This window comes from Vulpes vulpes, chromosome 11 (assembly GCF_048418805.1).
Source record: "Vulpes vulpes isolate BD-2025 chromosome 11, VulVul3, whole genome shotgun sequence".
Classification (NCBI taxonomy): Eukaryota; Metazoa; Chordata; class Mammalia; order Carnivora; family Canidae; genus Vulpes; species Vulpes vulpes.
The window spans coordinates 5221315-5244165 of NC_132790.1; positions in this window are offsets into that span (position 1 = coordinate 5221315).

A 22851-nucleotide genomic window follows, 5' to 3' on the forward strand; every position below is an offset into this window, starting at 1 on the left:
AATCATCTAATTTAGTGTCCACCAATGCTGTTTATAGATCAATCTCATTGAACTCATCTGGAAGGATTTTTCATAATCCTAATCCTAGATCCCACCCACTATGTATTCAGATTCATTATATTATATTAATCATATTCATTTACTAAATATATTATCTGCTCAAAATCCTTTTACTTATAGTATTATCAAAACGATAAATATTTTTAAATGATGGAAAATCTCCAATCACCAAACTTTTTTTGAATTGCTGAAATCAATACGAGCTTCTAAATTGAACCAGAATTTCTTTTCTTCACATTTCCATGTGGCCTACAAAAATGGACATTTACAAATTTATAGAAAGAATTCAGATAGGTCTAGAAAATATTTGTGATTATCTCTAGGAATTAACAAATGGTATGATGAAAGGGGCACTTTTATGTATAAATATAAGCACTTTAATTTTCTGTTTATGAAAGAAGAAAAATAAAGACTGTTCTACGGTTATGCTGAGAATATAATTGGGACAAGTGATCTGTATTCTTTAAATGCTTACTAGTTGAATTCTAATGTGCCTCTTTTCGCGCAACCTTCCACCCTATTCCTAAAGGGGGTGTTTGCCATCATGTGCTTGATTATTTTTTGAAAGATTTATTTATTTGAGAGAGAGAGAGAGAGATAGCATGAGAGGGGCTGAGGAGGAACGAGAGAGAATCCTCAAGCAGACTCCACACACAGCACAGAGCCCAATGGGGGGCTCCATCCCATGACCCTGAGATCATGACCTGAGCCGAAATTAAGAGTCAGACGCTTAACTGACTGAACCACCCAGGTACCCCCATGTGCCTGATTCTTATGGCAGGCGACTTACTACTGCAAAATAATGAATTTTTTTGATTGAAATATTTGTTTTACCAGCTCCTGATAGTATGTACAGCATGCTGACAGAGGACAAGAATATTTGTGAGTTAAAATACTTCAAATATAATATAAAATGTTAAACATGTTTGAAACATCATCATTATCAGAATTAAAAAGAATATAGACTCAATTACGCAACAGGCGTTCCTGTCCATTTACTGACAATCCCGTAGTAAATGTGAAACTGGGATCTTTACATTCATTTTTCATTGAATCCTGTGGAACTAAATGCAGACCACCCAAATGAGAACAGAGGCTATGTAGGCAGCGCTTGCTATTAGCAAGCCATGTCAACTGCATTTGGCAGACACTCAAAGGTAGTAGAGGAATGAAAAAACTTTAGAGTTAAAAAAAAAAAAAGGAAGGTTTCTGGTATGCTCTGATTGGAGGTCACTGGCATGGGGGAGCAGGAAGTGGGCTAACTAGAAGCAGAGAATGGTTTAAGGAGCGTGTTCGGCTTTCTAAAGTTGATCCTGAGTTGGAAAAAGAGGCAAACAAACAAACAAAAAAAAAATAGGACAACTGGGAATTATGGACCAAGTCCTGCTCATCCTGGGCTGACTGCTACAGAGGTTGTTGGTCAGAGTCCTAATGCCACACAAAGATGGTCTGGTCATTGTCCATTTGTATATGTCGTCTCTCAATCTTTACTGCTGACAGGTATGTTTTATGGCACAGACACAGAGGCATAGAAAAACTAAATAACTTTCCCAAGATTACAAGTTTAGGTAAATTGGAGGAGCTGAGATTTGAGATAAGGTTCACTTGACTGAAAGTCCTTGCTTTTACCCACTACTTTACCTGCTTCATACTCAGAAATAGCTAATATTTTGAAAATAATAATGCATTGCATTTGTACCAATCTATGACCAAGGATTTTTGCCTCTGTTTTCATCTTTCAAAGGCCTATATTCATTCCAATGTGCATTATGGCTTATGTAAGATCAAAAGGTCTCAAGTACAAAAGAATTCAAGATATAGAAAATAATAAATATCCTTAAAAGCCTGAATTTTTTTAGAAGTACTCTTTAAGTACTTTAAGGATTTTTAAAAAGTCCTTATCTTTCAGAATCAAAGTTTCTTTTTTTTTTTTACATCTTAATTATGTGTTATTTTGTCTGGGATTCAGTTTTTTGTCTAACTATAAAAATGCATGTAATATTTTGAATAAGCAGGCAGTTTCCTCTATGAAGATTATGCACCACACCAGAGAGAAGTTGCCCTACTGGAAGAATTCTAAACAGCTGAGTAAGAAATTCTGGTTCAACTTATAAGCTCTTGCTGATTTGGGCAACTCCAAAATATTAGTTTGGCAATTGAAAATTTTCAGTCATTTAAAATATTTATCCTTGGGATTCCTGGGTGGTTCAATGGTTGAGCATCTGCCTTGGGCTCAGGACATGATGGGAACCTGCTTCTCTCTCCGCCTATGTCTCTGCCTCTCTCTCATGGATAAATAACATCTTTAAAAAAATAAATAAAAATATTTATCCTTTTGATAATACTATAAATAAAGACATTTCAAGCAGATAATGTATTTAAATATAGACTTATACCCTCTGCATACGACGTAGGTTTTCTCAGATGAACCGGGTATGTGTGGAGAGGTGGAAGAGAAATAATGGGAATTTGGGAAGAAAAGTAGGAAAAGGATGAAGATGACATAGCAGGAATATGTATTTTTGAAATGTACTCACAAAAAGTGAACATAAGTTCAAGAAAGTAATTTTGCAGTGGAGTAAGGGAAGGACTAATGGTGAAGAGAGTCCAGAATCCACTGCTATTGTTTTCAGTGTTGACATGAAGTTATCATAGGTTGAGTTTATGCAATTTTATCCAATGCAGAGAGAAGCTGAGATATCCTTTGGACCCAAGAGCGAATCCATTCTCTATGAAAATGCCAATTACCAACAGAAAAGACTTCTAAAGGTACCTATGCAATAAAATTCTCTCCCTAAAGATTTATTTTAAAAATGTGTTATTTATTGTGAACTTAGCACCCAGAGGACATTATGAAATATGTAGTGTAAATAGTATTATCAGGGTACAGTTACACAGTCCTGTGTCAAGTTCTATTGTTTGCAAATTACTGGCTTTGATATAAAGAAGGTTTAAACAAAGCAGTGTTTTAAGAACAAATAATTAGAATTAATGAAGTTCAGCTTGGGTCATGATCCTGACAGAGGAAAACATGAGCCTCCGATAACTAGTTCTGAATTTCTCCTCTATTATTTACTAACTTGGGTAAGACATGTAGCATTTTTGATTCCCAGAGGTCTGATAAAAGTGTATCTGGGGATACACCACCCACTTTAGTGTCCTGCCTTGAAAGTACTCAGCCCTTTGCCTGGCAAGGGGTACCTAGCACAGTGTCCAGTATCAGAAAAATATTTTTTCCTTTCTTCATGGAAATTGGATATTGTGTTGGGCCTTCCATAAGGTACATACTTTTGAAAGGAGACAGTACTGAAGAAGAAAAGCAATTGGTTTATTGAGCCACTCTAGGCTTACAATCTGAGTTTAAATAATAGACAATTTAGTTTCTACTTTTTCTGGCTGAAATTTAGTCATCTAAGAAAAAAACCTGCTCAAAGGCTGGCAAGGTTGGATGAATTCTCTTCTCTTATAGATTTTGTGTCACAGTCACCTTTCTCTGGACCAGGATCTCAATTTTGTAGATAACATTAGTTTAAAGGTGAATTTCAGAAAATGTAATAGTACTAGAATAACTATTATCTTGTACAACAGGAAAAAAGTTCTGGAAGTTAAAAATGCATCCTTTTAATTATTAAATACAAATCCTAGTAATTCTTAGTGTTAGATACTTAAATTTAACTTAATTTAGCCCTTGCTCTAGTTTAAATCCAAAACACTTTTATCGAAAGCATGAAAATGCCCATTTCATTTTCCAAAATATTAACTTTGTATCTTAAAAAATTAGAAGAAGAAAAATAAGCTATATCACTTTATATTATTCCTGGTAGTTTTGATAATTCTAAAATTTTATGGAATTTACTGAAATGTGTGATTATCAGCCATTCTCCGAAGGATAAAGTGAACACTAAATAGGGGAGAAGGAGAGAAAACTATCTTGACACAATTCTCTCTAAAGTAACTAATGCAGCAATTAATAGCATAAAATAAATTATGAAGGCAATTCTGTTAACCAAAAACACTGAATTTTATAACGTAGCCAGCAAAGATTATTGGACATGTTGGAAAGAGGGCAAGTATAGTAATAAAGCACAAGAATTTATAAATTAGCCATATAACCACTAATAAGTATGCTAATGTTAGCTAACAAGAGCTTGCAACGTACAAAGTACAGAGTATGGCATTGTTCTAGGCATTTACAAGTATTGCTTCAAATTAAGTTATTTTAATTTCTTTTTTAAGCTGGGTAATCTTTTACAATTTCCTGCTACTATTATAGGTTTGTGCTGCTTGATGGGTGCAACTCTGGGTTTGTTTCCTCCATGCTTCACTCAATTTTTATTCCATTGGCATTCACATTCAGAGTGTTCTGTGTGTTGTAGAAAGCAGAAAGGCTTCTGGAAACAGGTGAGGCATGTGAAGCACTCACCTCAGGCATAAATGTAAGGGAGCACCAAAAAGCTCACTCAGGACAAATTGAGTTTTAATGCCGAATTTTTAAAAATCAAAATGAATGCAAAAATTCTGTGATGAACAAAAATATAAATATTTTAACTAAAGACAAGATCAATAAGTGCTACGTTAGGGCTTAAGACAAAAGAACAAATCAGAAATGCTGATGTAGACCATGGAGTTTTGCATTCATTTTGATTTTTAAAAATTGGGCATTAAAAGATTATCTCAATTACTGAGTTTTGGGGTGCCCCTCAAATCTTGTGTCTGAGGTGAGTCTCACTGGCCTCAGCCTACTACCATCTCTGTTGGCAACTATTTTCACATATCGTTTTATCACAGTTAGCGTGGCTTAAATATTTCTCAAATAAAGCCTTTTGCTGTAAAAGAGAAAACTGACTAATTTTCTGCACAATACTATTCGGACCACCCTTACCCCCCATAACAAAACCATACAGTGTCTCCAGTATGTTCTGTTTCTCTAAGATCTAGCAGGAGAAAGTAAGTATAAAATGGAATTTTAACTCTTGACTCAACGCTTATTACTTATACCAGTGTTACAGAAGATGATCAAAGGATCACAACTTAGAGTAGTATTTTTAAATAGCAATTATTATTGCTCGATAAAATGTTATTGACTAAAATGTGAAGATTTGATAAAGAAATTATCATTTAAACCTCCTTGACTTCTTCCCAATGATGTACTCTCTAGTTCATTGATGGCATGAACATTCTAAAAAAGATTTTTTAAAAAGGCAATTTTTTAAAACTTAGGTTTCAGAGCTCTGATTTTATTTAAACTGAAAAAGAACAGGGATGTTATAATGATTCTCAAGAATGTCAGCGTTAGAGACTAGGGGCCATTTACTTTCTATCTCTAGTAGTTTCTGAACATAAAAGACATCAGTAGGGAGTCATATATTCTTCCAGAAATATTAACTCAGGGAACAAAGGTGAATATGATATAGTTCCTGCTCTTGAAGAGTTTAAACTTTGATATGTATATATGTCTTTTTTTTTGTCTTTATTTTTTTAGGAAAAATCAGAATATACTTATTTTCTTTTTATGTGTTTGAAATTCATGTTACAAATACATTTTTTTAAAATACTCTTCTAGCACTGTGGTTTAATGGACATCTTGAATGTGGACTATTATTTGATAAAGACTAGCTAGGAAGTTCTGATAAGCATGAGATTAAAAATTCCCATTTTGGAATTCCACTGCTGCTCTTCATGTTCCTACATTTTAATCTTTCATTCCCTATGTCTTTGCTGTGTACTTTGCAGAAAATTTAAAGATAATCAGTATGGTACATTTATAAGATGAACATAAAGAAGGAATTCACATTTTCTTAGTATCTACTGAGGACCAGGCACTGAGGTAGAAAAATTCCATGTATTATGTATCTCATATAATTCTCACAAAAATCCCTAGAAATTCACATGATTATCTCTATTTGATATGAAAGGAAAATATGTTACAAACAGTGAAGGGATTTGTTCAAGACATGTAACTAACAGATTTCAAGTTTCTCTCTAGCCCTACCCCAAAACTCATGCCTACCATATTTTCATGCAGACACAGCCCAGCATATCCATGAGTGAACTGGGTCACTCTGGGAAATGTCAAGGAGCACAGTGGAAGCCAAACTGTCAGGAGGTAGGAAGTTACTCCCTGGCTGTCTACCAGCTACAGTTGAGAGGACATTTGAGAGAGAGGAAAGAAAACAATCACAATCAGAGAAAAAACTTTACATAGGTAAATTCATAAGATTTGTGCATGTTCTCTATGCCTTTAAGGATTAGAAAGAAAATAAAGGAAAATTGAAAAATAAGCAATGTTCAAATCATGAATGGGAGGAGGAAGAGAATACAATTTTTTAACCCTTTGATTGGAACATTAGTAATAAGGAGGCCTTGACCCCAATGACAAAGAAAGTGGATGGTCATCTTTAAGAAAGATGGTAGCCCAAGGAAGAAGTCTTGCCAGTTTTATCTAGAAACCATTGAATTAATGCTGCTAAAAAATGTGTTTTATATTAATAAAATCCTACGTCTAGATCATGTGCCTTAATAATATTATGAGTGGGTGAAGAGATGTACCCAATCTACATAAACATTTAAATACAATTTGCAAGCTGAGAGGTAGATTTAACTTACCAGGACTGATTCGCTGGATGCTGGCCTCTCAGAAGAGAAATTACCTCGTGCAGAGTTCCATGGAGATCAGTGTTGAAGGCACCTGTGATCTTGGTCAACTATAAGTCCTGACTCCAAAGGAACAGCTAGTTCCAAGAACAATTATGAACATGAGCTGCTAAGATAGAGCCGGAGACAATGCCCTACCAGTATAACTGCTACTTAATCCTCATTCTAATTTCACAGGGAAGGGTCTGGACTTTGTCTAATCATACACTGGAAAAGCCACAGAGCTCAAAGGGTCAAGGTTTCTTCCTAGACCATGACATCTAGCCCTGCTAGATACCTGTGTACTGCCCTGAAAGGAAAGGGTGATGTGGGCCCCCACACAGACACATACTACTGATGCCACCGACACGAATTCTCCCTTAGGGACAGAGTTCCATCAGGTTTGATGTCCTCGCTTGCATTATGTGCATATAACAATATCAAGCAAAGATATAAATATTTGTACCATTCTTATTCTCAACCCTAACTAGCAAGCAGTATGGAAGATAAAGGTAATATTCACTCAAGCAACAGAAAACAGCAGTAGTTAAGCAACGAAACTTCAGAAGCCTGAGCTTCATGTATTATTTTAAGTTTCTCAGGATTCCCAAAGACAAGGTTGAGCACTGATTCCCTCCATTACTCAATCAGGAGCTTCCCTAAATTCTGTCTTTCTCTGTCCCTTTTTCTCTTTCTCCAGCTTTGGTCTATCGCTTCATTTATAGGCAATGTAGTTACCACCATGTAATTTGGAATCCTCCATCTATGTAAGGCCTTTATTTACTGGAATGAATTGTTGCTAATCATAGTATTTTGATAAATATATTCTATAGTAAATCGTTAACCAAACAGTCTAAATTTCCCAGAGGAGTAGTTCTGTTTCCACAGGAAGAAAATGTGTTCTTTTTGGTTACGGCTGCATTCTCTCTTGGGAAAATGATTTCTACACTGCTTTGCACACATTGCAGCCTCTTTTTGACAGTACATTTATAGAAGACTTTGGAGTCTTTCTTCTGACATTGAAGCACAGTAAAGGAAGCCTTACAACTCCAGTATGCGAATCTAACATTGATCCCTGTCTGCACCTCCAATCCAGTAATTATATGCCCACAGGTATATAATTATTTGCAATCCACTGTTGTTTCAGGTTCAGCTACTGAATGCGCGGGCCATGTTTCTCGGTGTCATTTTTTCCAGATGCTGTTGATGGTCTTTTTGAGGCATCAAATAATTGGATGCATGAATCCAGATGAGTTTATGAAAAAATATGTTTGTGAAGAAGCAATAAGCATTTGTTTTATCAACACATGTTTGTCACTATTTACGTAAGTTTGTATGTTGGGAGCAATGACAGACTCTGCATCCATTCTCCCACTTTTCAACCCCACTCAGCCATTTTTATCATTTCTTTTCCCATCAACAGTGTGGATTTTAAAGATACCTTCTCATGTTTTGAGTCAGATCTATTCTCCTTGGCTTATGAGCAAGGAGATTCTGCTACTTTGTTCTGTGTTTACCTTGGAAATTTACCCATTTCTCCAGTCCAAAACAGCAACAGCAGCTGTAAATGTAATGTCTCCTCATGTTGTCCTGCCAAGGACACAATATTGGGTGTGTTACAGCTTGGACATTCACTCACCACCTATCTATGTCAGCTTTGTTGATTTCATTTTTCATACCAGAACCTTTAGAAATTTTGATGGATTTCTTATGGAACTAAAACAAAGCCCTTCTAGACAGAGTCATAGCCACTGATGAAAAATGTTGGTTTCTTTCTAATCAGTCTTAAAGATTAACATAAAATCCTCCTCTGTAAATCGATAAATCCCTACTTACACCAAATAAATAAATTTGTTTGCTTTAAGTATCAAAATAAATAAGGGTAAAATAGAGGTTACACTTGCAATGCTATAATAAATAATTTGAAAGCAACACAATAAAGCATATTTATGATTGTTTTAAAATAAATAATGTGTTAGAAAGATAACGTCTCTCCATAAAAGAAAGGACTGTGGAATGTCATCGGTAATGTTCCTTTCTATTGGCATTTTATGAAATTTTTCTTTAAGTAATCTAGATGCTATGAAAGAGTTGAAGTCACTGTTTTGAGTTTGTTCTATATCCAGAAAAAAAAATCTCATTAACATTTAGTTACTGTGAAACAATCTAACAATTTTCATTGTAAAACAAATTTTTTACCTCGATTTGAATTTTAAAAAACCAATAAATTGAGAACAGATTAGATAACACTAAGTCCAATCCAAAAAAACTCTTTAAGTAAATAGTAATCACTTCTTTTTACTCTCTGCAATAGAAATACATGACCATGTAACTACAAAGAATATATGTAGCTTGAAGAACCCAAGATATAAATTTATTAAATTCTAAATGTCACCCAACAATGAATGCAATCAACAATAGCAAGAGAATCTGTAACTGCAAAACAAAATGAATGGTAAAAACAATAAGAACTATGGCCTCAGAGAGGGAGAAGTCCTCATGAGACACATCGGACACCTGAACTCCTAGATTAAGAATGTTGCTTATTGCATCAAATATCTATCTTTTTCTTGGATTTTCTTTTTTTTAATAGCTTTATTGAGATATGATTGATACATGAAAAACTATACATATTTAATAAATACAATTTGATAAGTCTGGACATACGATAACATCACCACAATCAAGATAGCAGACATATCCATCCATCACCCTCAAAAGTTTCCTTATATCTATTTTTGTTTGTTTTGTTTTCTGATAAGAACATTTAACACATTTACTCTCTTAACAAACTTAACTTATTTTTAAGTACACAACATAGTATTGTTGACTATAGGCCCTTGGTTGTATAGTAGATCTCTGGAATGAAGTCATCTTGCATAACTGAAGCTGTATACCTATTGAGCAACTGCCCATCTCCACCTCCCACCCCAACCCCTGGTAACCACTATTGTATTCTCTGCTTCTTCGATCTTTTTTTTTTTTTAAGTTTTTTTTTTTTTTTAATTTATTTATGATAGTCACAGAGAGAGGGAGAGAGAGAGGCAGAGACACAGGCAGAGGGAGAAGCAGGCTCCATGCACCGGGAGCCCGATGTGGGACTCGATCCCGGGTCTCCAGGATCGCGCCCTGGGCCAAAGGCAGGCGCTAAACCGCTGCACCACCCAGGGATCCCTGCTTCTTCGATCTTGACTACTTTAGATAACTCACATAAGTGGACTCATATAATCTTTATGTTGCTTACTTTGTTTAGCATGATGTTCTCCACGTTCATCATGTTGTTGCAAATGACAGAATTTCCTTCTTTTTAAAGGCAGAATAATATCCCATTGTTTGATATGCCCGACATTTTCCTTATCTGTTCACATGTCAATGGATATATGCGATGTTTCTATAACTTGGCTATTGGGCATAGTGCTGCAGTGAACATGAAAGCACAAAGAATATTTTAGGGATCCTAACTTCAATTCTTTTGAGTATATACCCAGAAGTGGGATTAATGGATAATATGGTAATTCTATCTTTAATTTCTTGTTTCCTACAGTGGATGAACCATTTTACATTCCCAACAGTGTAGAACAGTTATAGTTTCTCTACATCCTCATCAACATTTGTTATCTTTTTGTTTTGTTTTGTTTTTCTGTTGTGTGAAAGGCATTGTCAAAGAATGAGAACGTTAAAAAAAAAAAAAAAGAATGAGAACATAGGCCACAGATTAGGAGAAAATAATCTGAAAAAGGACTATTATATAAGATATACAAAGAACTCTTATAACTCAAAAATAAGAAACAAACAACCTGATTATAAAACAAGACAAAGACCTTAATAGACACCTCACCAAAAAAGATATAGAGATGGCAAGTAAGCATATAAAAAGATGATCCAAATCATATGCTATCAGTGCAATGCAAAAAAATCCCAAACCACTACAATATCCAAAACATTGACAACATCAAACACTGACAAGGATATGGAACAATAGGCATTCTCAATTCTCATACCTAATGCAAAACAATACACCTAATTTGGAATATAGTTTGGTAGTCTGTTACAAAACTAAACATACTCTCACATATGACCCAGCTGTTGTGTTCCTTGATACTTACCTAGGGGAACCAAAAACTAGGTCCACATAAAAACCAGCACACAGATGTTTAGAGCAGCCTTATCCATAATTGCCAAAACTTGGAAGCAACCAAGATGTTCACAATAGGTTAGTGGATAAATAAACTATAGCACATCTAGACAATGGAATATTATTCCGCATTAAAAAGAAATGAGCTATCAATCCATGAAAGGCATGGAGGGAACTTAAATGCTTATTACTAAGAGATAGAAACTAGTCTGAAAAGTTTACAGACAACTGTGTAATTCCAACTATGATTCTGGAAAAGGTACAACTATGGAGACTGTAAAATAAACAGTGGTTTCCAGGGTTTGCACTTGGGAGTGCAGAGATGAATAGAGCACAAAGGACTTTTAGGGCAGTGAATATCATAATGATGAATATACATCACTGCATATTTGTCCAAACTCAGAATACACAACACCAAGAGTGAACCCTAATGTAAACTATGGCCTTTGAGTGATGATAGCGTGTCAATGTAGGTTCATCAATTGTAACAAATGTACTACTTTTGGTGAGGGTTGATAACGGAGAAAGCTATGCATATATCAGAGCAGGGAGTATATAAGAAATTTCTGTATTTCAATTTTGCTGCGAACCTAAAACGTCTCTAAAAAGTAGTTCGTTCTTTTCCTTTCTTTTTTTTCTTTTCTTTTTTTTTTTATTTTTATTGATTTATGATAGTCACAGAGAGAGAGAGAGAGAGAGAGAGAGAGAGGCAGAGACACAGGCAGAGGGAGAAGCAGGCTCCATGCACCGGGAACCCGACGTGGGATTCGATCCAGGGTCTCCCGGATCGTGCCCTGGGCCAAAGGCAGGCGCCAAACCAATGCGCCCCCCAGGGATCCCTCTTTTCTTTTCTATGTAAGCTTTCTTCTGAGAAAGTAGTAGGGGATATACAGGAAGGGGAAGCACAAAATATATGTAGATTTTAGATACCAATGTATAACATATGAACATTAACATAATTATATTTCAGAATTGCTTCTTGCTTTTTTACTTTACATTTTAATTACTTCATTTCCATTCAGTTATAGGTATTTTAACACATTCAAAATTAGCTTAGTTAATAAAGCTGTGAGTAGTCTTAATTTTACAGTGTGTAAAATATATGAATTTTTGCTACTGAATAAAGCAGGAGTAACCTCAAATGTAACAATGATTGTATTTTGCTTTTAGAGTCCCTATTTAGCATATCTTGAATTGCATAATATTCCTGAAAAAAATTATAGTTGAAACTAGATTTATCAAAGTAATAAATGACTTCAGTTTACATCAATGAAATAAGGAAGCTCCAAAGTATTAGTGCATTTTTAGAAGAAAAAAAATCAATCTGATTGCACCTCCTTCTGCTTCTGAAATCAATGGTATATATTCTTCATAATTAGATAGTTTCCACTTTGAAGCAAAACATATACACAAACGTCAAGGGATAGTCAGTAAGACAGAAGTGTAAATTAAACAAAGAAAAAGGGATGTAAGAGTCATTGGCTGTTTGGAGAAGAGGAAGGATATCAGGAAACCTGGATGAAGAGAGAAGAGAGGAGACAAAGATGCTGGTAGCAGTGAGGATGAACGTGGATGTCCCATGTCCAAGGTCATGTTCTAGAGAGCATTGCCACAGGAAAGAGGAGAGCTACCTGAACGACCACTGTCTTTGCTTGAGCAAAACTTAAGACTTCATTGTCTTAAACCAGAAATTTCAGGGTGTACTTGTTAATGCAGCATAACTTGTCCTACTTAATTAACGCTGTAAGTGACCTGATGAATAGTGAGATTAAGATGATACCTAGTGAAGATAATGCAAGTGGAACAGCCAAAATATCTTTAAAATAGCAAAATCATCCATAAACTGACCTCAGTCAGTAGAATTAGTACCTTGGCATCCCAGGGGATGTAAATTCTTCCTAACCTAATCTATAGATTCAAAACAATCTTAGTCAAAACCCCAGCAAGCTATTGTAGACATCAACAAAGTTATTCTAAAATTTATCTCGAAGGTAAGAGACTCTAGAATACCCTAACAATACTAAAGAAGAACAACAAATTTAGAGGCCTCATATTTTTAGACTTATGCAGAGCTTCAGTAATCAAGATAGAATGATATTGACAAAATAGACACACAGATAAATGGAACTGAATTAAGAGCCCACAGATAGACCAACATGAATGTATTCAATGCTTTTTGACAAAGATATAAAGTCACTTCAATGGAGAAAGAGTCATCTTTAAAAAAAAATGATGCTGGTACAATGGACATCCATATATCAAAATATGAACCTAGACACAACTGACACCAATGACAAAAAATGAATTCAAAATGGATTCTAGGTTTAAATATAGAATGTAAAACTATAAAACTTCTAGAAGAAAATATGAAAGAAAATCTATATGAACTTAGGTTTGGGAATGAGTTTTTGTTTGTAACACCAAAAGCATGATCCCTGAAAGAAAAAAAACTGAGAAACTGGAATCTATTAAAATTTAAGACATTTGGTTCATTAAAAAAAAAAATAACTGTTAAAAGAATAAAAGGACCCCAAATGGACTGGGAGAAAATATTTGCAAAACATATAATAAAGGACTTGAATCCAAAACAAACAAACAAACAAAAAAAAGACCATTTAAAACCCAATATTAAAAAAAAAAACAACTATCATTTGAAATCAAACAACTCAATTAAAAAAAAGAACAGGCAAAAGATCTGAAAAGAAATCTATCCTCAAAAGATATACAGATAGCAAATAAGCATATAAAAAGATGTTCCACATCATTTGTCATTAGAGGAATCCAAATTAAAACGAGAGACCACAACCAATCTATTAATGGCTAAATTCTCCAAAAGTGATGTTACCAACTGCTAGCAGGAATGCAAAGCAACAGGAAGTCTCATTCATTGCTGGTGGGAATGTGAACTGGTACAGCAACTTTGGAAAACAGTTTGGCAGTTTCTTACAGTGCTAAATAGTCTTCTAGTAAGACTCAACAACTGTGCTCCTAGATATTTAGCCAACAGATAAGAAAATTAGTGTTCACACAAAACCAACACATGAATCATTTATAGCAGCTTTATCCATAATCACAAAAAAACTGGAAAGACCAAAGATAACCTTCAATATATGAATAGATAAAATATATTAACATTCATAAATTGGAATATTTTTCATGATAATACATAAGCTATTAAACCATGAAAAGACATAGAAGAACCTTCACTTCATATTTTCAAATGAAAAGAGCCAGTTTGAAAATGCTACATATTATATGATTCCATTTATATGCATTTTTTAATACAAAAAGAAAAACCATAGATATGAAAAACACTTTAGTTACTACCAAGAGGTTGGGTGCTGTGTTGAATAGAGGAAGCACGGAGGATATTTTAGGGTGGTGAAACTATTCTGTATGATAAATGTAATGGTGGTTATGTGACATTATACATTTACCAAAACCCATCCAACTTTACAGCTTAAAAGTGAATCTTAATGTATACAAATTTAAAAAATCATATGGGAGATAAAGAGAGCCTTGGCTGGGATGCATTTTGAGAAAAAAATACTCTAAATGTATTATAAACACTTGAAGTAACATTATTCAAGGAGGGGGTGGGGAAAAGGTTCTCACCTAAATAAGGTTGGAAATGTGTAAAGTCTGTGAGAGTAAAAGCAAAAAAAAAAGAAACAAAAAACCCAACACATATGACACTACTTTAATTGATGAAGTTGCTTCAAACTTAGGTGTAGGTTAAACATTCTGAAATTACTACACATGTAAATGGGAACTGAACAGTAACTCAATGAATGGTCAGTGATGGGAACAAATTTCTCATTGTGCGAGGTTACAGGCAAGCAAGCCTATAGATAGATATGTGTATATATCTATTTTATAGATATGCATACATATATTTATATAGACAGATATATTTCTTGCTCTGTTAGCCAAGAGGACCAAGAAACAATGAGTCTACTAAAACCAAACATATCTAGTTCTCAGATTCATTTCTAACACTATTTCCCAATTAAAGGAAAAAGAGCTCCTTGGAGAAATGGAAGCTGATTCTAAGACTGGAGAAGGAAATATGCATGATGAACCTGGAACACCATGTGCGGCAGAAAATAAGGAACAATAAAATGAAACAAAACAAAACAAAAACATGAGTATGTCACAGGGGCATGGGTGCCATCAGAAAAAGCTACTAATGACTAAAACTAGAATACTTTGATCAAAAAAATAAATAAACCAGTAGTGGGTTGTGATGGTTACTTTTACGGGTCAATTCGGTTAGGCCATGGTACCCATGTATTTGTTAAATGTTTGGCATAGATGACACTGTGAAGATATTTTTTTTACCTGAGATTACTATTTAAATCAAAAGGTTGGGGCAGCCCCAGTGGCGCAGCGGTTTAGCGCCACCTGCAGCCCAGAGCGTGATCCTGGATACCCTGGATCTAGTCCCACGTCAGGCTCCCAGCATGAAGCCTGTTTCTCCCTCTGCCTGTGTCTGTGCCTCTCTCTCTCTCTCTCTCTCTCTCTCTGCATCTCTATGAATAAATAAATAAAATCTTTATAAATAAATAAATAAATAAATAAATAAATAAATAAATAAATAAATAAAAAGATTGAAGGGCACCAGGTTGGCTCAGTCAATTACGTGCCCTACTCTTGGTTTCAGCTCAGGTCATGACCTCAGGATTGTGAGATCAAGCCCTGTACTAGGCTCCATGCTCAGCATGGAGTCTGCTTGGGATTCTCCCCCTCTCCTTCTGCCTCTCCCCTTGCTTGTACTCTCTTTCCCTAAAATAAAATAAATAAAATCTTTTTAAAAAACCAATAGACTAAGTAGAGCAGATCACCCTCCAAAATGTGGGTAGACATCTTCCAACCAGTTGAAGATCTCAAGAGAAAAAGACTGAACTCCTCTGAGGAAGGTCCTTCAGCCTCCAGACTGCTTTTAGACTCAAGCAGTAACATTGACACTTCTCTGGTCTCCAGCCTGCCAGCCAGCCCTGTGGATTTTGAATTTGCCAATCCTAAACAACTACGTGAACTAATTCCTTAAAATAAATCTCTCAATATACACACATCTTACTGATCTTATTTCTTTGGAGAATTGATACATGGGTTGTAACACAAAATCTAAAATACCCAATTGTCCATCCTGACACTTGGCATAAATAAATGATAGATATAGATGATATAGATAGATAGATATAGATATAGATATAATCTTCTGTACAAAAAAATCCCAAGTAATTTATGTATATCCTCTACTTTCAAACAGGTGGAACATAATTCCTCACTCTTTGACTGTGGCCTGTACATAAAGACTTCCTTCTAAAATAGAAAGAACAGGGAAGAAACCTGATAAATCTACATTAGCCAGGTGATCAAGGATGACATCAAAAATGATACATCATTTTGGGACCATCTACCTTTGATATGATATAATGAGGATGGCACTTTGCCCTTCGGATCTCCACCCTCCCCCAAACACATAACCTCAGTCTAACCAAGAGAAAAACAGCAAATAAATTCCAAATGTGGGCATTCTACAACATACCTAGCCAGTACTCCATAAAACCATCCAAGTCATTAAAAACAAGGAAAGTTTGAAAAACTGTCATAGTCTAGAGGAACCTATGAAGACATGAAGACAGTGTAACGTGACAGCCTGGACAACATCCTGAGACATAAGAGGGACATAGGAAAAAACTAAAGAAATGTAAATAATATATAATTTTAATTAATAACAATATATTAGTATTGGTTCATTAATTTTGGCAAACGTACCAGACTATGGTACTTAGTATGTACCACATGTAAAGTGTGAGTAATAGGAGAAACTGGGTGTGGTATATATGACAATTCTCTGTACTATCTTTGTAATTCTTCTGTAATTCTTTTCTAAAATAAAGTTTATTTTTTTAAATTAAGTCTTCAAATCTATACTTCCAAAGTGATGACTTCCTATTTATTTTGAATTTATATTAAGCTTAAGTTGTTAGTGCTATCATTTCGAAGAGAAAAAGATCTTTATCAGTCATTTTATTTATTTATTTACTAAATAAGTTTAATGTAAACAATATATTGATTTGATACATTTATATATCATGAAGTGATTACCACCATAGCATTAGTTAACACCTCTATCACTTCACATAATTATCACTTCTTCTTTGTAGTGAGAACATTTAAGATCTACTCTCATAGCAACTTTCAAGTACGTACTATGGTATCATTGACTCCAATACCATGCCATACATTCGATCCCCAGAACTTATGTTTTCTAACTGAAAGATGTGCTCTTTAACTAGCATCTCCCCCTTTCTCTTTCCCACCCCCAGAAACTGGTACCACTATTCTCTTCTATCAGAGGTTCTATTTAAAGCAGCCCTGGGTGCTATTGGCCGATCTCTTAATCAGAACACCCATCAATTTTTTCTCTAGATCTTATTTACCAACTGGATTGTATATTGGTTATCAATCTAAAATATAACCAGAGCTGAATATTTTCTGAGAGCTTACAGTAATTGGCTACGCTTAGGTAATAGCTTTGTAATTATTACAATTGGCAAATTCATTAGTTCATTGACCGAATTGCCTTCTTTTGCTTTCTGAAGAGATTATAAATGTTGTAGCACACCTTCTTATGCAAACTGGTTCAAAAATACCAAGTCAAAATCAAAACTGACTCCAAAAATGTATCTATGTTCAGCTCTGTTTTCAATCCAGGTGTTTTGAAAGGTTTTTGTGTGTGCGAGTGGGTGTCTCTACAAGTCAGCTCATGAGAAATAAACTCGTCTATATTTTTGAAAGAATAGTTAAATATAAGCTAACTTAACACCAACAAACATAAGAGTCCAATTTTTAATTTTTTTTCCAGTGAATTAGATTTTATTCTGAGGTAGGAGTAGTTTTGCTTTTTTGTGTTTTTTTTCTTACCTATCAATATTTTATATATTTATTTATTTTATTTAAGTTCAATCAGCCAACATAAAGTACATACTTAGTCTCAGACATAGTGTGCAATGATTTGTCACTTGTGCATAACACCCAGTGCTCATCACATCACGTGCCCTCCTTACTGCCCATCACCAAATCACCCCGGCCCCCCACCCGCCACCCCTCCATCAACCCCCAGTTTGTTTCTAATATTTAAGAGTCTTTAATAGATTTTCTCCCCTCTGATGATTCCCATTTAGTTTTCCCTCCCTTCCTCTATGAGCCTCTGCTCTTCTGAATGAAACCATATGATAATTGTCTTTCTCTGACTGACTTATTTCGTTCAGTATAATACCTTCCAGTTCCATCCACAAGAATCCAACTTTTACAACTATTGATGCTACATTCAGTTCTTCCCTAAAGCCCGCCCATGTGCATTGTTTTAACTAGGTTTTCTCTAAATTGTCAAGATGAAAAATTCTGGAAGGATGATTAAAAATTACAATTTATATTAAAATTTAGTCTTATGCAATTGCTATGAAATGATTGCCAAGGCCTGATTGTGTTCAATGACTCTTTGGGTAGGTTAAGAGAATCAGAATGGATGGGTGAACTGATGCTTTCAGTTCTGCCTCTGGTATCCTAAGACTGTTCTCTTCATTGGGGGAAACCACCGTAGTAGGTAAAATGTGCATATGAAATTATTCCTGGCTGCAACTGTACTCTCCTCCTCGTATGGAGAGAAAATTTGGTGTCTTTAACTATGAGAGACAGTGAATATATGCCCTAGGGTCTTCAGCACATCTATCCCCTATTCCAACAGATACTTACAATCCAAGAGACAAATTGGAATCAATTTACCTACTTAATAGATGAGAAAGCAAGATCAAGACTTCTAGTCCCTTATAGAAAATACAGTTCAGTGAAATCGAACATATTTAGCCAGCTTTTTCTAAAGTTTCAGCATTATTTGGTGCATACAGAATTGGTCATTGTGCATGTAAGCAGATATTTTGTTCAATTTGCAGATCCAAACGAGCTGGTTAATGGAAAGGGAGATAGCAGGGAAATGGTAACATCTGTCTCTCCAAGGTTTACCTTCCATACTTACTACACAATATGCAAACTTTCACTGCTACCTAAGTATAATTCCTATGCCCTAAAAGTGCTCTCTGTTTAAAAAATAGTAAAAGGATAATCAGATGCATTCATGAGCAACTACTACATTCTGATTCCTCAAGAAAGTGTACACGAATAGTGCAGAAATATAAGGAATAACCCCTACTCTCACTGAGTTTATATTATTTAGAAAAATAAAACTGAATAGCTAAATTTTAAAAATGTTCAAAAGATGATGAGGACAAAGGATAGGGAATTTTGACTTAGAAGAGCTGGGTCTAGGGATACCTGGGTGGCTCAGCAGTTGAGCGTCTGCCTTTGGCTCAGGTCGTGATCCCTGGGTCCTGGGATCGAGTCCCACATTGGGTTCCCCATCGGGAGCCTGCTTCTCCCTCTGCCTGTGTCTCTGCCTCTCTCTCTGTGTCTCTCATGAATAAATAAATAAAATCTTAAAAAAAAAAAGAAGAAAAAAAAAAGAAGAAGAAGACCTAGGTCTAAATGCCCAATATAACATCAAAGGTGAACTGAACTGAACTTGGGTTCATGAACCACTCTGAGTACACGGCATCCTCTCTGATACAAGGAAGCTCAGATTATTCCTACAAACCCTATTGAACTCTATCTTGAAACACCCATAGAGCATCAAAGCATTGGGCACCAAGACTGTGAAATTGGTATATAACCTTGTCTTGTGACCTTCAGATACACAAATCTCCTATTTAGATCAATAAAGCTCCTATTGTATTCTCTAGGAAAGTAAGAAATGTTGTTATTATGGAGACAGAGTGCTCCAGGGAGAGTCACAGGTGGCTGGAGAGCCGCACCACCTCTAATCTCCAATAGGCACAGATCATTGTCTATTTTCTTCATTGATGAATTCAAAAGCCTGACAACACTAGATGATTAATAACTTTTTAAAATATTTTATTCATTTATTCATGAGAGACACAGAGAGAGAGGCAGAGACTCAGGACCCCGGGATCATGACCTGAGCCAAAGACAGATGCTCAACTGCTGAGCCACCCAGGTGCACTGATAAGTATTTCTTAAAGAATAAGTAAAAGTGTTTGTCACCAGAGGTTCAGTTACTTAGTTACTATCTAGTTACCATCTCAGGCAGATTTTAAAACAATGCATCAGAGACCATGGCACAAGTCCATGTATTGAGAGTGTCATATAACCATAGTATTTTTAAGTTTTGTAGAGTGATTCCACACAAAGTGAAAACAGAAAGCTTAGTCTGTTTGGGAGGACAGCAAGAAAAGTGGTAAGGGCTAAAGCTAAGGACAAGGGACACTGTCAAAATATAGAGTGGGTGGGAGGGGAGAGAGAGAGAGAGAGAGAGAGAGAGGTATATGACCCTGTGAAATGTTGAGTCCAGTGGTAAAAACTGCAAGCCCTGTTGTTGAAGAGGAAAGAGCTCTCCGAAAGGAAAACTGAAATCTTGAACTTTGCTCGAACAGAATAGCAGTAGAATCCAAGAAAGGTGAGGAGAGTGGTCATGGAAGAAACGAACAAAAGCCTGGATGAAGACAGACAAGATTAGAAACAGAAATAGATTCAGTTCTCATAGCTTCCTCCCTAGACTTGTGATGCTATTTATTAGTGTTGCTTAGCAGATGCTGTGGGAGTCAAGCAGCCCTTCAGCGAGGGGACCCTTGCCTATAATGCCTGCACTAGAGACAGAACTGAACCGAAGTTAAAATCAGCTTTGCAGGAAGTAAGAGAATAGTATGTGTCATAGAGCAACTGGAAAGAATATTAGTCAAATACAAAAAAGTCTAAATTGTTTGGAAGGTGCTATGGTTTGGAAGAGGAGCTAGAAAGGAACTGGGAAGCCACTGATGACCAGCAGTTGGAGAAGCAGAACGATAAATATAAATCCAAAGGAAGTTTAAGTACAGTGGTTTAATAGAATGTATTTGAGAAGGAAGAGGCCAAAAGCCTAAAAATCAGAAGGGCAGCCAATCAAATAAAGGCAATTTTTCATGAATGGAGCAATGACGGGGACAAAAAGATAATTATGAAAAGATACACTTCAAAGGAAGTCTACAGATAATTGATATGTACAAAATAACATGAAAAAATTAAAGATGAAGTCAAGATATTGATTTGAGAATATGCACATATTTAATAAAGTTGTGAAAAAAAGTATTTTCATGTTTGTATTTTTTAAAGATTTCTTTTCATTTTTGAGAGAAAAAGAGCATGTGTGCGGGGAGAGGGATGACAGAGAGGAAAAGAGAGAATCTCAAGCAGACTCCCCACCAAGTGTGGAGCCCGACATGGAGCTTGATCTCACAGCCCTGACATCAAGATGTGAGCCTAAACCAAGAGTCAGACGCTTAACCAACTGAGCCACCCAGCGACCCCTATTTTTATGTTTTTAGAGATACGTTCTATGACTTGCTATTCAATGGACTGTGACAGATGTTTAATTTTTACATTGCAAATGTTATATGGTTTCAAAATGTTTGCCTTTTACCAACTATTAAATACTCTTAGAGAAAAACTGCTGTTCTTGAATACAATCCTTTTTTTTTTAACTCTTTGAGCGGTGGGGCAGGGGAGGAAAAAAAAGAATTCTAAGAAATTACAATTATAATTAAATACAGGATGGCTGGTTTCATTTGTGTGCTTAAATTTCAAATACCTGAAGTTTATTAAAAGCGATTGTTCATTCATTGATTTTGTTGACCAAGAAGAAGAGCCTGTCAAGCAATTCAAAGTGTGGATCTGGGGTCTTAGAGTTTGCAATCTGGGAGACACAGAATGGACAGAAATTGAAAGTGTGCTCAGAATTGCAAGTGGGAAGTGCAGGCTTACAAAGGCAAAAAAAAAACAAACAAACAAAACAAAACACTGTTATATAACTTGTTTTAAAGGAATTCTGATTCCTTAGATAGTCAGTTCTACCATCCAATACACAAATAGGTGTTTAGCTCATAGATGTTACATTATCTTATTTCAGTCCAAAGTGGAAAGATGTGTTCCAGAAGGTGGTCAAGGTGCCATTGACATGTTGCTATTGGCAAGTCAAAGTCCAGGGGAGACATGCCCCTTCTTCCTTAATATCCTCCAGCCTTATTTTGAATGACTCTCTTAGTAATGCTTACTTCACTCTGTAGTCTTTCATAATTTCAAGATCACAAGTTCTTTTTGACTAGGGTTGTCAGATTCAACAAGTAAAATAAACGGTGCCTGGTTAAATTTGAATTTCAGATAAAAAACAAATAATTTTTATACTACTAGTATGTCCCAAATGTCTCAATTCTAATATGCCAATGCTGTTCTTGACATGTTATTTTTTTCAGTTAAAGAAGAACAAACAAAATTATTGAATATCTTTTTGTTTTTTGTCTATTCATACCAGAGATTTGAATTTAGAAGGCATCAGAAAAAAAAACATAGAAGGCATCAGGTCTAGCTTTTTTTTAAGATTGTATTTATTTATTCATGAGAGACACAGAGAGAGAGAGAGAGAGGCAAAGACACAGGCAGAGGGAGAAGCAGGCTCCCTGCAAGGAGCCAGATGCAGGACTCGATCCCAAGACCCCAGGATCACGACTTCAGCTGCAAACAGATGTTCAACCGCTGAGTCATCCAGACACCCAACAGTCTAGCTTTGATTTCCTGAAGTCATCAAGACAATGGATATTAGTAGATTCATTCAGATTAAAAAGAAAAAAAAAAAGGAATGTCTCTGGACTTGAATAAAAATTGTTTAAAGATTGCATGACTAAACCACTCATATGTCTTTTAATCATAGGAGTCAACTGATGCATATGCTAACTCCGTATTTCCGATTTTACAAGTTTATGTCATATTTCTGATAAGATTCATGCTTCAAATAGTTTATATTAAAGGAAATAAATAAATGAGCCTCTTAAACTTTCAGAAAGATTACAAAACAAATTTTAAATATTCCTCTGGCCAAGAAAAGTAAATTTCCTTCAGGGCCTGAATTTGGG